The 14,001-nt window shown below is 36.7% G+C and overlaps 1 protein-coding gene across 1 annotated transcript in view; it reads right to left on the bottom strand.

The window, feature by feature from the left end:
- The window catches only part of GPC5 (glypican 5), a 1,048,823-nt gene that overhangs the window by 741,572 nt on the left and 293,250 nt on the right, over positions 1–14,001 (bottom strand). The gene's annotated exons all lie outside the window — the stretch shown is intronic.

Below are 14,001 nucleotides of genomic sequence, written 5' to 3' on the forward strand. Positions count from 1 at the left end.
AAAAAAAAAAAAAAGAACGTTTGCTGTAAAACAGTATGCCATGTTACGTCAGCAGTAATGTCATACATCTCGTTTACCATGTCTCTTGATTGCATCATTTTATCTTGTGTTTGATTTAGTCTCATGTTGTTTTATAAATTTAGGGTAACTTAAGTGTACAGTGTTTATAGCCTACAGTGATATAAAGTTATGTCCTAGGCCTTCCCATTCACTCACCACTCACTCACTGACTCACCCAGGGCAACTTCCAGTCCTGCAAGCTCCATTCATGGTCAGTGCCCGATGCAGGTGTACCATATTTATTTATTGCTGTAGTTTTACTGTACCTTTTATCTCTTCAGATACCCAAATACATTCATTTTTTAAATCAGATCACCCCAATTATACTATCAATTTAGGTGAAAAGCAATGCTCAGTTTTAGCTTTTCTCGAAATGATTATTGAAGAGCCACTCCTCCATGAGTTTTCCGTAACCCATGTTTTACAGACCAAAACTTCTCTCCAAGTTTGCTGAAAATCTGTACAGCTATTTTCATTTGACATAAGAGACAGAGAAAAAAGAAACTTTATTTTAGTCATATGAAAAGAAATCTATTCCAAACAAACTGTGCTTCAATTTGAAGTCTTGATTATGCTAACAGTTATAATGGTGTTGGGTTTTCTTTTTTTTTAAGAAAAAATTAAAGACCCAGAAATACATGGACATTTTTTTGTCATGTATTTTGTCAATATAATAACCAAACCATTGGTCTACTTTACAATGAAAGTGAGAAGAAGTCATTATGAATTGTTTGATATTGTATAGGGAAAATATCTGATTAACTGTATGTACATTTTTAAATCACTATTCAAATATTGGTATCGTAAAATTAAATTTTTAAAAAGTAAACACTGGAAAGGTCATGAAATACTGTTGTAAGAGTTGGAAAAGTAAGTGTATAGAATGGAAACTCTGCCAAGTAAAAATGAACACCATCTGTTTACAAAACTTACACAAAATATATTGACCTTCTGGAGAGATGCTCATGTAGACTTAATGCAACCACGTGAGAAGCCTCTTTGCTCTCTCGGCTGACATTTAATATTCTCATACTGAAACACTGTTCTCCAGCCTATTTTTGTTTTAATTCCTCTGGAGTGTTTGATAGCATGTATCAAAAGATTTCTATAAATATCTAAGATTTTATCACAGTTTAGTCAAATCTTAATTTGGAATACACAGTTAATATAATCAAATATCATATTTACAATATAATCATGTATCAGATGATTATATATACTGTTAATAAAACATTATTATATATTTATAGAATTCCATAACAACAACCCTGTCAGATGTATTATTATTTCCATTACACTTATGAGGAAAAGATGACTGAGCCTTGATTATTTGATTCTGTGTCTTTATTTTTGTAGTATAATGTTATCCATTACCTAAGGTCTACTATATACAGCTATGTTTCTAGGATATAAATTGAATTATTATATTTTAATTAATGATTCATAAGAAAATATTATTCATGATACTTTCTATAAAAAATGAAAGCAGAAGGAAAATGGCAGTAAAATTTTTGAAATTTGTTTTAAAATCCCTTTGTGAACATTCTAGATAGATAGATAGATAGATAGATAGATAGATAGATAGACAGACATAGATATAGGTATAAAATCACTGGGCTTTGATCTCTAGCTGTTTAACATATATAATTTTATATCTGTTTAATCTGCAAAAATGACATATTAGACTATTTTCATGCCCACCTCTGTTTCAAGTATAGAATGCCATCACAGGCTTCCTTGTAACATGCCATCACATTTCTAATAAAAAGTTGAATGAGTTAGGACATTTGTCATAAGGCTTGACTTCAGCCTTATCACTGTCTATAACTGGCTTCAAGGTCTTCATCAAATTACTTAAACTTTCTATGTTTCAGTTTTCTGCTCCCCCCTCCAATAATTTAGATGAGTAATTCCATTACAGATTTAAAATTCTGTGATTCAAAAATGAATCTTGAGCATTTACTATGTACTACTAAAAAACTGTATTAAATATTATGAGACGTTATAAAAAGTTGATATCACAATACTTCTTTCCTTAATGTTTGCTGAACAAATGTTAATGACTAGAAATTAAAGCTAGTTGTTAAAATATGGGTTAAAAGCTTTAAAATACAACTATTGCAGAATAATATCTGTATATGCAACACAAGCCCTTTATTGACTTCCCAGCTTTCTGAAGGTTAGAATGAACTACAATGATAATGATGATGATGATGATGATGTAAGTCATCACATTATATGTCACAATATGTGGAAGATATAAGACTCTCCCAATTCTGGTAGCAAAAGGGGGGTGGGGGGAAATGTATATATAGGAGTAAAAACAAAGCAAAACAATAAGAAAAAATACAATTGAGAAAGAAATTTTGTCATTATTTTAAGATTCTAGGTGCATTTTCATGAGGACTAACCATTTCCCTATTGATAGTCTACATTTTCATACTACCCTGCTGAGAATTCAGATCTGAGACAATTCAATTAATGTTTTTTGTGATAAATTCTGCTATAAAAGAATAAAATGATTAGGGGTTATCTAAACTAATTTTGCTGTAACTATGTATTTGTTAGCACGGGTTTGTTTTCTTCCTCATCATTATGGGTTCATATCAAACCTGGGTCTCAAAATAGAAGAAATAAAAGGAAAAATAAAATATTGCACAGATCTATGGTATCACTGTGGGTTCTTGTTTGAAAATTGAATTCCCTTTGTCCTAAGAAAGTAAATGTAAAATCACATAACTCCATTACACTTAATGAGATAAGAACAGACTCACAAATGCCTTTGAAAATTACCCCTCATTCTTTTATAAAAACATCAGTGGTTTAAAAACATTAAATGTGCATCATATGGGCATTTAAGAAAACCCATGCAAAAATACAGACATTAAAATGACAGAAGTCTGCTTGTTATTTGCTGCTCAGAGCTAAACCAAAAATGTATTATTTTCTTCCTTTCCAACAATGAAAAATTCTATCTCCATTATCTCTGTAGCTTATTTACAAATACTTGAGGAGCAGAATATCTTTATATTTGAAGGATTTTCTAATAAAATGCATTAACTGTGTGACTAATCAGTAGAATAAATGGGAATCATTCTCTTTATTAAAGTAAAACTATAAAGGTATTTTGCGGGAAGTGAAGTAAAGTAAAAATGTATTTCCTACATGAAAATCAGTATTCACTCAGAAGAAGAACTGACTATAAAGATGAGGTCATTTATTTTCCTTTGGTTGAATAACCTCAGCTTTGTCCTCAAGGCTGCCCTGTACCATAAGATACCATATAGTATCCAGCTGAAAATCCCAATATCCTTCCTAGTTCTCAAAAGATAACACAAGGAAGCAAATGCACATCCAGTGTAAGTCCTTTAGATGGTAGACTTACTTGGAGAATACAAAAACAGATGGCTTGTTCATTTCCAACAAAGTTCTTTCTTAAACTTGTAGTAAACAGATTGATGAAATTTCTTTTTGTAAGAAATTTCTTTTTATACTGTGGTATAAAGACTAGATTCCAAAAAGAGAACTTTAGGAAGATTAGTCATTTAGTGTTATACTCATAATTAGGTAATTAGGAATTATTTTTCTTGAAAGATCAATCCTATTTCTTGAGAGACTGGTCAAATTTTAAGCTCAATATTAATAGCTTCTTTAATGAGGCAAATCATGATTTTTATTATCCCTCATCTCTACAGTAGGATTATACTTTGAATCCCTATATCAATATTTCTCCTAAGGCCCAAATATGACTATCCTCCACGAAAGTTTCTTTAATTATTCTAGATGTCTCAGTTCTTGTATATCACTTCTTCCCCTACCCTATTTCAAACTAATTCTCTCAACAGCACATCTTCTCTACTGACATTAATTATAAATCCTCCTCAGTTTTCATTCTTAAAATCATTTGGATCTTAAGTGACATGTAAAGTGGTCTATACATAGTAGATACTCAGCAACAGCTTGAAATGACGATGGTGATTCCTGTTGATGATGATGATCATAATCCTGACCACAAAGGTGATGCTAGTGGTGATGATGGCAGTGTGATAAATCATCCTCTTCCTCTCCAAAGTATTTTTTTTCTAGCTTGTAAAACACCTCAAGAGAATTTTAGGGCAACAGCTACTCCCTTCTCTGTACTGCTCATTAGCTTCTTTCTTTGGTAGGAGGGATCTGATTGATGAAATTATAGAAGTCTGATATCTATTTGCTCTTATTCTTCATTTGGGCAGGTTAACATCCTAAACTTACACGTTCACGTGCTGCGTCTCCTTCTTTGTTTAGCTACCACTCTTGGATCTCTGTTTTGGAAATTGCGCACCTGTGAGCCCTATATGTTCTATCCCCAATCTTCATTTTCCATACAGTAAACCAAAGAGAACAGGATATTTCTTGTGCAGTAAGGTTTTCAGTTATTCAGCTGCTCTATTAGCAATATTTTTATACAGCTTCTATGGAGGGAGAAAGGAAAAATACTTTATTTGAAGTCCAAGCTACATTTTCTAATCCAGCTTTGCACCTATAATAAAGCAGGTGATTTCTTCTCATTCTAACTCCTGTTACATATTTCCAAATAGGTTCAGAATCATGAGGGAATGAGATGGGATAGCTAATTCACCAAATCAAACACTATGAGTGAGAACAGTGACGATGATAAAATTACTCTCACTAGCCCTTTGAAGTTGGGCAAGACCAGAGTTTTAATTGTATGCCCCAAACAGGCATCTTCAAGATTTTCTTTTGAAAACTCTTTTATGAAGATGTTAAGACTTGACACAGCATCATTTTGATGAATTGTGGAGACAAATTCTTTGTCATGATCGAATTTATTATTCTATATAATCCTCCTACTATATTTCAAATTATATAAGAGGCACAATCACACACCTGGTTGATACTGTCTACTGGAGTTTAACACTCTTAACATCCATCTGAACAACTTTGTAGCTTTCAGGGGCTGGAAAGCAAAAACCACAGTTCTCTGAATCTTCTGCTGCCAGGGATTCAAGTATAATTTAGGTTTCATGAGTCAGATATCCTTGCAGAAGATCTCCGTTCAGAACTGAATCATTTGACAAAGTGAAAAACACTCTTTTGCTTGACAGGCGCAGTCATCCAGCATCCAGATTAAGCAGTTTCCTAACTGATTTCTGAGAGATTGGCTGTGATGGCAGCTTCTAATTCTGTAGGTTGTCTTTCATGGGGAGACAATGGTTCCTATGACAGACCAGGTCTAGCCAGTGAGGGGGTTGTTCCCCGAAGCTCAGGCATTAACCTCCATTGGGTATCCCTGCTTCTACCCTTGACACTGCCTCCCACTGTTAGGCCATTCTTGTCAAAGCAGCTAGAGTGATCATTTTAAAAGGCAGAGAAGGGCCGGCTGAGTGGCACGATGGTTAAGAACTGGCTTGGGACACCAGAGGGCCCTGGTTTGGATCCCACATATAAGGGCCAGTGACACTGCCCTCTACAGCTAAGGTGCTGAACAACAGCTCAACCTGGAGCTGGGCTGCCGTGAGTTGCCAGCATTGGCATAGGCTGCAGTCCCTGCTGCAGTGGGTTGCCATGGGCTACCGTATGTAGCCAGCAGCCAGCGTGAGCGGCCAGCAGCCGCAGTGAGCGGCCGTCCAGAAGCCGGCGACTGATCTGCCTCACCTGGGAAGAGTGCAATGATGGTGCCAACTTGGGCTACTGAAGCAACTTCCTCTACAACTAGACTGAAGAACAAAACGACAGCAACTTGTCTGTTCCCCTTCCCCCAATTCCCCAGCACTGTTCCTCTCCCCCAATTCCCCAATAAAAATCCTAAAAAAAAAAAAAGGCAAAGAAGACTGTCGCTCTTCTAAAATCTGCTTAACACCTCCAGTGGCTACCAAGTCACTCAGAGAAAATCCAGAGTCATTCAAAGGCCCACAATGTCATAGAGGATCTCCTTCTTCATCGCCAATCCCACGTCTGATTTCTGACTTCTCTCTTCTGCCTCTCCTTATTTACTCTGATGAAACCACACTGTTTCCTGACACTTTTTTAAACATCCAAAACACATCCGAACCTTTCAAATTTTGCTTTAGATGCTCCGTCTGCTTGGGGCTCTCTTCCTGAAGTATCAGAATGGTTAACATCTTCATTTCTTTAAACATTGCTCAAATCTCAGCTTCTCAATTAAGACTACTCTTATCACCCTATTTAACATTGCAACCTGCCCTAATTTCCACCCCCACACTCTCCATATCCCCTTTCGTTGTCCCACATCTTTTAAATTCATTGTCTTTGTCACCTACAATATACTTTATGTCTTTATTATGTTCACTGTTTCACTAAAATGTCTTTTCATTCCTACATAAGCAGAAAGCAAATCTTCAAGAATTACAGAATTCCATATTGAACCAGTCAGTAAACACTTTTGCAAATCTTTCATTATTAGGAAAAACTTAAAATAAATATTAATTTTTACTTCTTTTATATCTTAATTTATATAGCTCTGATTTGTGCAATTATGATACATGTATATCAAAAATAAGTAATTTATCACATTATGCAGCTATTAATACATTTAGATGTTCATATATTAAAAATACCACTTGTGTTAAGTAGGAAATATTAAAGGTCTAAGAAGTCCTCTAAACTTCACAAATATATCATTATGTGCAATGTAATTCTGTTTATACTTTTATAAAGACGTTGTATTAAAGATTCAAAATAAAATGGCCCTAGGAGAATCCAAGCCAAGATATACAATGTAAAGCCTCCGATCAACTATGCAAATTTTATATTAATTTTTATCTTACAGTTAATCTAGCCTTTGGAGATATGATGAAACAACTATAGAGTTCATTCAGAAAACATTTGCCAAGGACTATTATGGCTTGACAAAGTCTTAAATGCTGTGGATAGGTATATGAGTGATGTATGTTTCTTGCCCTCTAGGATCTCATCATGAAATACAGACAGGCAGATATAAAAATAGAAGAATTACAGTAAAATGTAGTATGTATTTCCCCAGTTTGGTCCCTCCTACCATGCACACACATACAGCAGAATCTGGAGAAATGATTTGGGTGCCATTGCCCTGAACTTGGTGTTACCTAGAAAGCAAGCTCTGAGACGGAGATTAGCATGAGGCAGGTTGCTTAGGGCGTGGTCTGGGATCATCAACTAGACAGGCCAGGTGAGGAAGCAGAGAGAGAAGTCAAGCTGCAATGCAATCTCTACAGAGGTCTCAGCTGACCAAGGGAGAGTTCCAAAGCTCTGATGATCACTCAAAATTGTCCTAAGGTGGGGCAAGGGAGCTGGACCCTACACTACCAAGTAAATCAGTCATTACATGGGGGCTACCCTGAGAAGGGACCTTAGCAAGGCAGCTGTGTTTGGTGAAGGGTAATCCCTATAGGGGATGCCTGGCTCACTTAGCTGTGACCAAGGTAATAAAGTCATGTCATATGATCCTCGTAGTAAGAAAGGAACCACTGAGGAAGGGGAGATGGGTATGTCAGGCTTAGTGAGGCATATCAGACAATGTCCACGTACCTGGCCTGTACGAGGTCTGACAAGTAAGTCAGTGAACTTGTTGCAATGATGTTGCTAACCTTTGTGATATCAGCGGGATTATTCATTATGAATTTGTACCAACTGGACAAACAGTTAACTTTGGCAGTGCTGAAGAGGCTACGTGAAGAAGAGACCTGAAATTTTCGCCAACAATTCATGGCTCTTGCATTACAACAATTCACCAGCTTACATGGCACTGTCTGTGAGGGAGTTTTTAGCCAGTAAACAAATAACTCGATTGGAACACCCTCCCTAGTCACTTGACCTCTAATGACTTCTTTCTTTATCCGAAGATAAAGGAACTATTGAAAGGAAGACATTTGGATGACATTCAGGACATCAAGGGTAATATGATGAACAGCTCTGGTGGCCATTCCAGAAAAAGTTCCACAATTGCTTTTAAGGGTGGACTAGGCGCTGGTGTCAGTGCATAACTTCCCAAGGGGAGTACTTAGAAGGTGACCGTAGTGATATTCAGCAATGAGGTATGTAGCACTTTTTCTAGGATGAGTTCACAACCTTAATTGTCAGACCTCTATATTACATGGCTATATTCATCTGCTCTGGTTGTCATAACACAATACCACAGACTGGGTGGCTTAAACAACAGAAAGTTAATTTTCCACCCTTAAGGCTTTGCCTGGTGGGATTCCACCCCAAGGCTCCAGCAGATGAAGCTGTGAAATCAAGGCAGTGTCCCCGATAATCTCTAAATTACCTTTGAGGCCATTCTTCCCTTTTCAACAAGAATAGCATCCATTCACATCTTAATGCCTTTGCAATCCTATCCTGTAGAATCCAGGAACTCAAACAGCCTTCCTTCCTTTCACCCACTTTTAATGCCCCTTTCAGTTGAAACGGGCAGTGTCTCTGCAGTTTAACATCTATATTTCTACCAATATTCTCTTCATGATTATTTATGTTATTATCTAAGAAAAACGCAGGTTTTTCTCTCTCTCCTCTTTTCTTTCTGAGACCTCACCAGAATCAGCCTTAATGTCATTATTTCTAGCATGCACCTCAAAACTCCTCCAGTCCCTACACGTGACCCAGCCACAAAGCCACTTCAACATTTTTAGATATTTGTTACAGCAGCACCCTACTTCTTTGTACCAAATCTGCATTCCTCAGCTGAAGCTGTCATAACACAATACCAGAGAGTTGGCTTAAACGGCAGAAAATTGTTTTCTCACAGTTCTAGAGGTTGCAAATCTGAGATCAGGGTGGTTAGCATGGTCAGATTCTGATGAGAATTTCCTTCCTGGCTTGAAGACGCCTACCTGCTTGCTGTGTCCTCACACTGCAGAAAGAGAGAGAGAGAGAGAGGGAGAAAGAGAGACTGAGAGAGACAGATTGCACGCTCTGATGTCTCTTCCTCTTTTTTAAGAGCACCAGCCTCCTCAGATTAGGGTCCCACTCTTATGATGTCATTTAACTGTTATCACCTCTACATTGGCCCTATTTCCAAAGACAGTCAGTCATATTGGAAGTTAGGGCTTCAACAGGTGAATCTGTAGGTTGGGAGGGGGTGGATAAAAATTCAGCATTAGCCTAACTCATAATTTGACCCCATAATACTGACTGAATGTAAGCAGGCATAGAAGAAGGGGATCAGCTGGGCAGGAGCAGAGGAGGAAAAAGCAGGCTGACAGTGGAGATGGAGGAACAAGGCTCCCGGCGACTGATGTTTCTCTTGCATGACTGCTTCTGAGCCTCCATGTGCAGCGTACTCTTAGGGAAAACAAAGACTGAACAGATGCTATATAGGCATGGATACATTTAAGGCAATCAGTTTCCAGATCCTCAATTTCTCTATATGTATGCTTTCCAAAAATTAATTTGACTAAGAATGTGTCTGTGCTGCCAGAGTTCTCCTTTTTCAACTCCTTTTTTAAAGTATCCTTTTCCCTTTACTAAAGAAAGGCAAATCACTCAGCATCTTCTATAATTCATTGCCCTAGAGTATAAAATGCCTGAGAGTGAGACCCATGGGAGCAAAACATCATGGAAAAATTTATACTTTATGTAGCAATGTTTTGAACTATCTACCTTAGAATTAGAATTCAGAAAAAATGGTGGTTAAAACATGGAGGTACATTAACCTATTTATTTGAACAACAAAAAAATGAAACTGGACATTTTCTGAACATCATCTATAATGATTTGCCATTGAGTTTGACAGTGAGGGCTGCTTTCCCATGATACTGTTTGTAGATTGAAAGAGCTAAACTGTAGTCCTAATGTTTTGATGTAAATCATGCATACAATAAAAGTACCCAGGAAGTATGTTTGTTGCAAATACTTAAACTTGTAATAAAATTTTAAGGTGTCAATTTCAAATGAGAGAGGAGGATACATAACTTTCCAAAACCTATTTTGGGGTTGCATGAGCAAAATTTGAACACCACCATGTATCAGTGAATTATCTTTCAACCTCATCTATTTCCCTATGAGCCATAAACCCCTGTCACTGGAGGTAACCTGGCCTTTTCTCTGTATATAAAAGTGGGCAATGTGGATTTGTACACTGAATGTTTAATAGCACCTGAAAAGCAGAGCCCAATAAACGTATTTCCATTATAGGGACAGCCTGACAGCAAAGGTGCTTGAAGGGTATTAGGTCGGACAGCCCACTCCATAGACAATGACTAGGAGGACTTTTTCTCCTCACACTCTGATTCCTTATTCTTTGACTTTGCCCAAAGGTGTCTCCTTCTTCCTCTGTCCCTTAAATATTGATGTTTCTAAAAAATCTATTTTGAACCATTGTTTTTTATGCTATATATGACCCCCTGGGTGATCCCATCTATGCTCCATCGGTGTAACTGAGGGCCAAATATATATTTGCAAAATGGACTTTGTCCATAAATTTAAGACATCCTCAGCTGAATACTACAAGGTATGTGCGAAATCATTTATGTCTAAAATGAACTCATAACCTTCCCACCTAAGGCTTTTCTTCTTCATACTCCCTATTTGTTTCATATTTGTAATTTCTCACCAGTGTCCGAAATTTGAGATCTTAGAGTTATTCTTGAATCGTCCCTCTTCATCACTATGTATCATATTTAATCAGTCACGAAATCCTGCCAGTCTACATACTCCACAGTTGCCAAGTCCTCTCCTCACTACTTTCCTAGTTAAGGTACTCATGATCTCTCATCTGAAATACTACATAGCTTCCTCCAGTATTCCTCTGGAGCACTAAGGCTTAAAACTTGTACGTTTCTTCATAGAAAATATCAGTAGTTAAAAATTTTAAATGTGCATCTCTATTATTAAACATTTTAAAATAACTGCCCCAATGTACAATATTCCTACATAACTCACATAACAGAGAAGAAACAGAAAATTTAAAATAATCGAAATTAAGGTAAATGAAATTTCTAGATTTTCTTCCCAGACCCAAATCTGGGATCCTAACCACCTCTTTTATATGTATATGATAGAAAAAGAACCAAAAACAAAGTTTAAAACTGATACTGTCAAAATAAATGTCAACAATAATTCTAATGCTTCTTTTCACACTTTGACAGATCACCTTAAGTACCCATTGCTATTCACATCCTCCAATTTAGGCACCACTGGCTTCAAGGCTACAACCCAAACTTTGTCTTCAGCATAATACACAGGTTTCTCCATGATTTGGGTCTTCACTAGGTTTCTAGTTATACTGAATTTATTGGAATTATCTACTGATGTGGCTGCTATCTTTACTAAATGGTGAGTTCATTCATGGAAGAAACTATATTTAATTTATCATTGTGTCTACAGAGAATAAGACATACAGAGAGTAAAACAGGTAACTGTCTAAAGGCAAGTTTGTTGGATGAATGTCACCTGTTTTCTCTGTATGTGTCTTCCTTTTCCAATTACATTGTTTAATAATCTAACAATTAATTATGTTATTAAGGAAAAGATGTTATATTGCTTTTGATTATGTAAACCCTGTTATTTCATTAAAATAATATCTGAAATAAGTGAATTTAGATTGTAGAAACTATATATTCATCTGATTCTGCTTAAGAACAGAAAGATAGTCGTTATGAGGCTCATAAAAATCTCAGTAAAAAATAGCCACTAAAATATACTGGGATTGTAGGTCTTAAACTGCTCTGGGTAAATTATTCTATTTGGTTAATAGTTTGATTATTTTGGATACAGAGGAAGTAGACATAATGTTTAACCTTACGGATGCTGAAGTCAGACTGCATATATTTAGTTCTCATATCACTGACTGTGTCCCAGCTCAAATTTTTAACATACATATGCCTCAGTTACTTCATGCAAAAAAAACACAAAAAACGGTGATAAGCATAGTACCTATCTCAATGAATTTTCAGAAGAATTAAATGAGATTATACAGGTATATATTCACAATAGTCCAATTTAATATATAAATATATATAAAGTATTTGCAATAGTGCCGGAAAATGCTAAGTGTTTAATATGTCTCAGCTGTTATTATTTCTACAATAGACTAGAAACTAAAAGAAGTAGATTTTAAATCAATTTCTGTCTAGATAAACAGTTCTCGATTGCACATACCTGAAAGATCTGAGGTTTAATATCCTGTATACTAGCAAATGAGGGTTTTTTAATCCACTATTACAGGAGGGATTTGTGTTTTTCACCTAATTTTTGTATAAGGTTCACACTGTGAGCTTTTAAATAATTGATTGCTAGGTTGCCAAGGTTTATATAAATTTACTGAATACATATCTATTAAGGATCTTCTCTGTGTTAGGCACTATTCTAGGCGCTAGCAATTCAGTACAGAATCTTACTCTCATAACTTATGGGGTTTACACTGCAATGGGGAAGACATAAAGTAAATAAATAAGTATATACTATAACGTCAGGAAGTAATCCATGCTATGAAGAAAAGAAATCAAGGCTAATGAAGGGCAGTAATGGGATGGGGCCCATAAGGGATCATTTTAAATAAAGGAGTCAGGGGAGACATCCTAGAAAGCAACTTAAAATTATTTGAATAAAGTGAGAGAGCAGATCTCAGAAATATCCCAGGGAAGTAGTTTCACCGGCAGAGGGAGCAGCAAGTGTAAAGGCTGTTAGGTAGAAATATACTTGGTATTTTGGAGGAATAGTAAGAAAGCCATTGAGATTGTAAACAAGTAAGCAAGACACATGTACATACATTTGTGTGTCCAAGCATGTAGTCTGTGTACACATGCATCATGAAAGAGGTAGAAGATGGTAGAAGAGGTCAGAGAGTGAGGTAACAAACATCCAGAACACAAAAGTCCTTCCAGGAGAGAGAGTTTGGTTACATGCTGAGCATGATGGAAAGTCACTGGAACATTCTGAGCAGAGAAATAGCATGAACTGAGTTACATTTTAGATAATACCATTCTGACTAACTCTTGCAAAATTGACTGCAAAAAGGTAAAAAGGAAACAGGAAGGCAATTTAGGAGGCTACTACAGTATTCTAAGCAAGAGATGGTGGAGAATTGGACTAGAGCATTTCATAATAAGAAGGTATCTCGGTCAGCTTTTGCCATAACAAAATACAATAGAAGGGGTTTGTTTAAACAACAGAACTTATTTTTGCAGGGTTCTATTGACTAGGAGTCTGAGATGAGGGAACCAGTATGATCAGGCTCTCAAGAAGCTCTCTTCCTGGCTTACAGAGGGAAGCAAGTCTTCTCAGTGTGTCCTTATGTAACAGAGAGAGAAAAAGATCCCTTTCTCTTATTCTTGCAAGGCCACTAACCCCATCATGAGGGCCTTGTCCTCATAACTTAATCTAACACTAATTACCTACTAAAGGCCTCATCTCAAAATATCATCACATTAGGGGATTAGGGCTTCAACATATACCGTATTTGCCGGCGTATAAGACGATTTTTTGGCCCTGAAAAATATGCCTCCAAGTGGGGGGTCATCTTATACGCCAGGTACACTTCAGATAGACTGCCCATAGTGCTTGCCCCGTGCCATAGTGGCCTCCCGATGCCCTCCCACTTCATTCCACATACCGTTCAGGCATCAGCAGCGATGCTGGGTGTATGCTCGGCTGTTATGCGATTTTGCTGTTATGCGATTTTACCACACTCGCAAAATCGCACACAGCCGACCATACACCCAGTATGATAGTGCAAAATCGCGAATTGCGATTTATGTATATGTTTGATTACATACAGCCTTGTGACAGTTTTCCTGCATGTCATAAGCATTTGAATATAAATATAAATGTTGAAATCAAATCTGATATTGTTTTACCTTTTATTTGGTGTGTGGAAGGTGTGCGGAAGAGGGGGTAGTCTTATACGGCGAGTATATAACAAACTCTGTATTTTGAGTGGAAATGTTAGGGGGTCGTCTTATACGCCCAGTCGTCTTATACGCCGGCAAATACGGTAAATTGAGT

Source organism: Hipposideros armiger, unplaced genomic scaffold (genome assembly GCF_001890085.2).
Source record: "Hipposideros armiger isolate ML-2016 unplaced genomic scaffold, ASM189008v1 scaffold_534, whole genome shotgun sequence".
Lineage (NCBI taxonomy): Eukaryota > Metazoa > Chordata > Mammalia > Chiroptera > Hipposideridae > Hipposideros > Hipposideros armiger.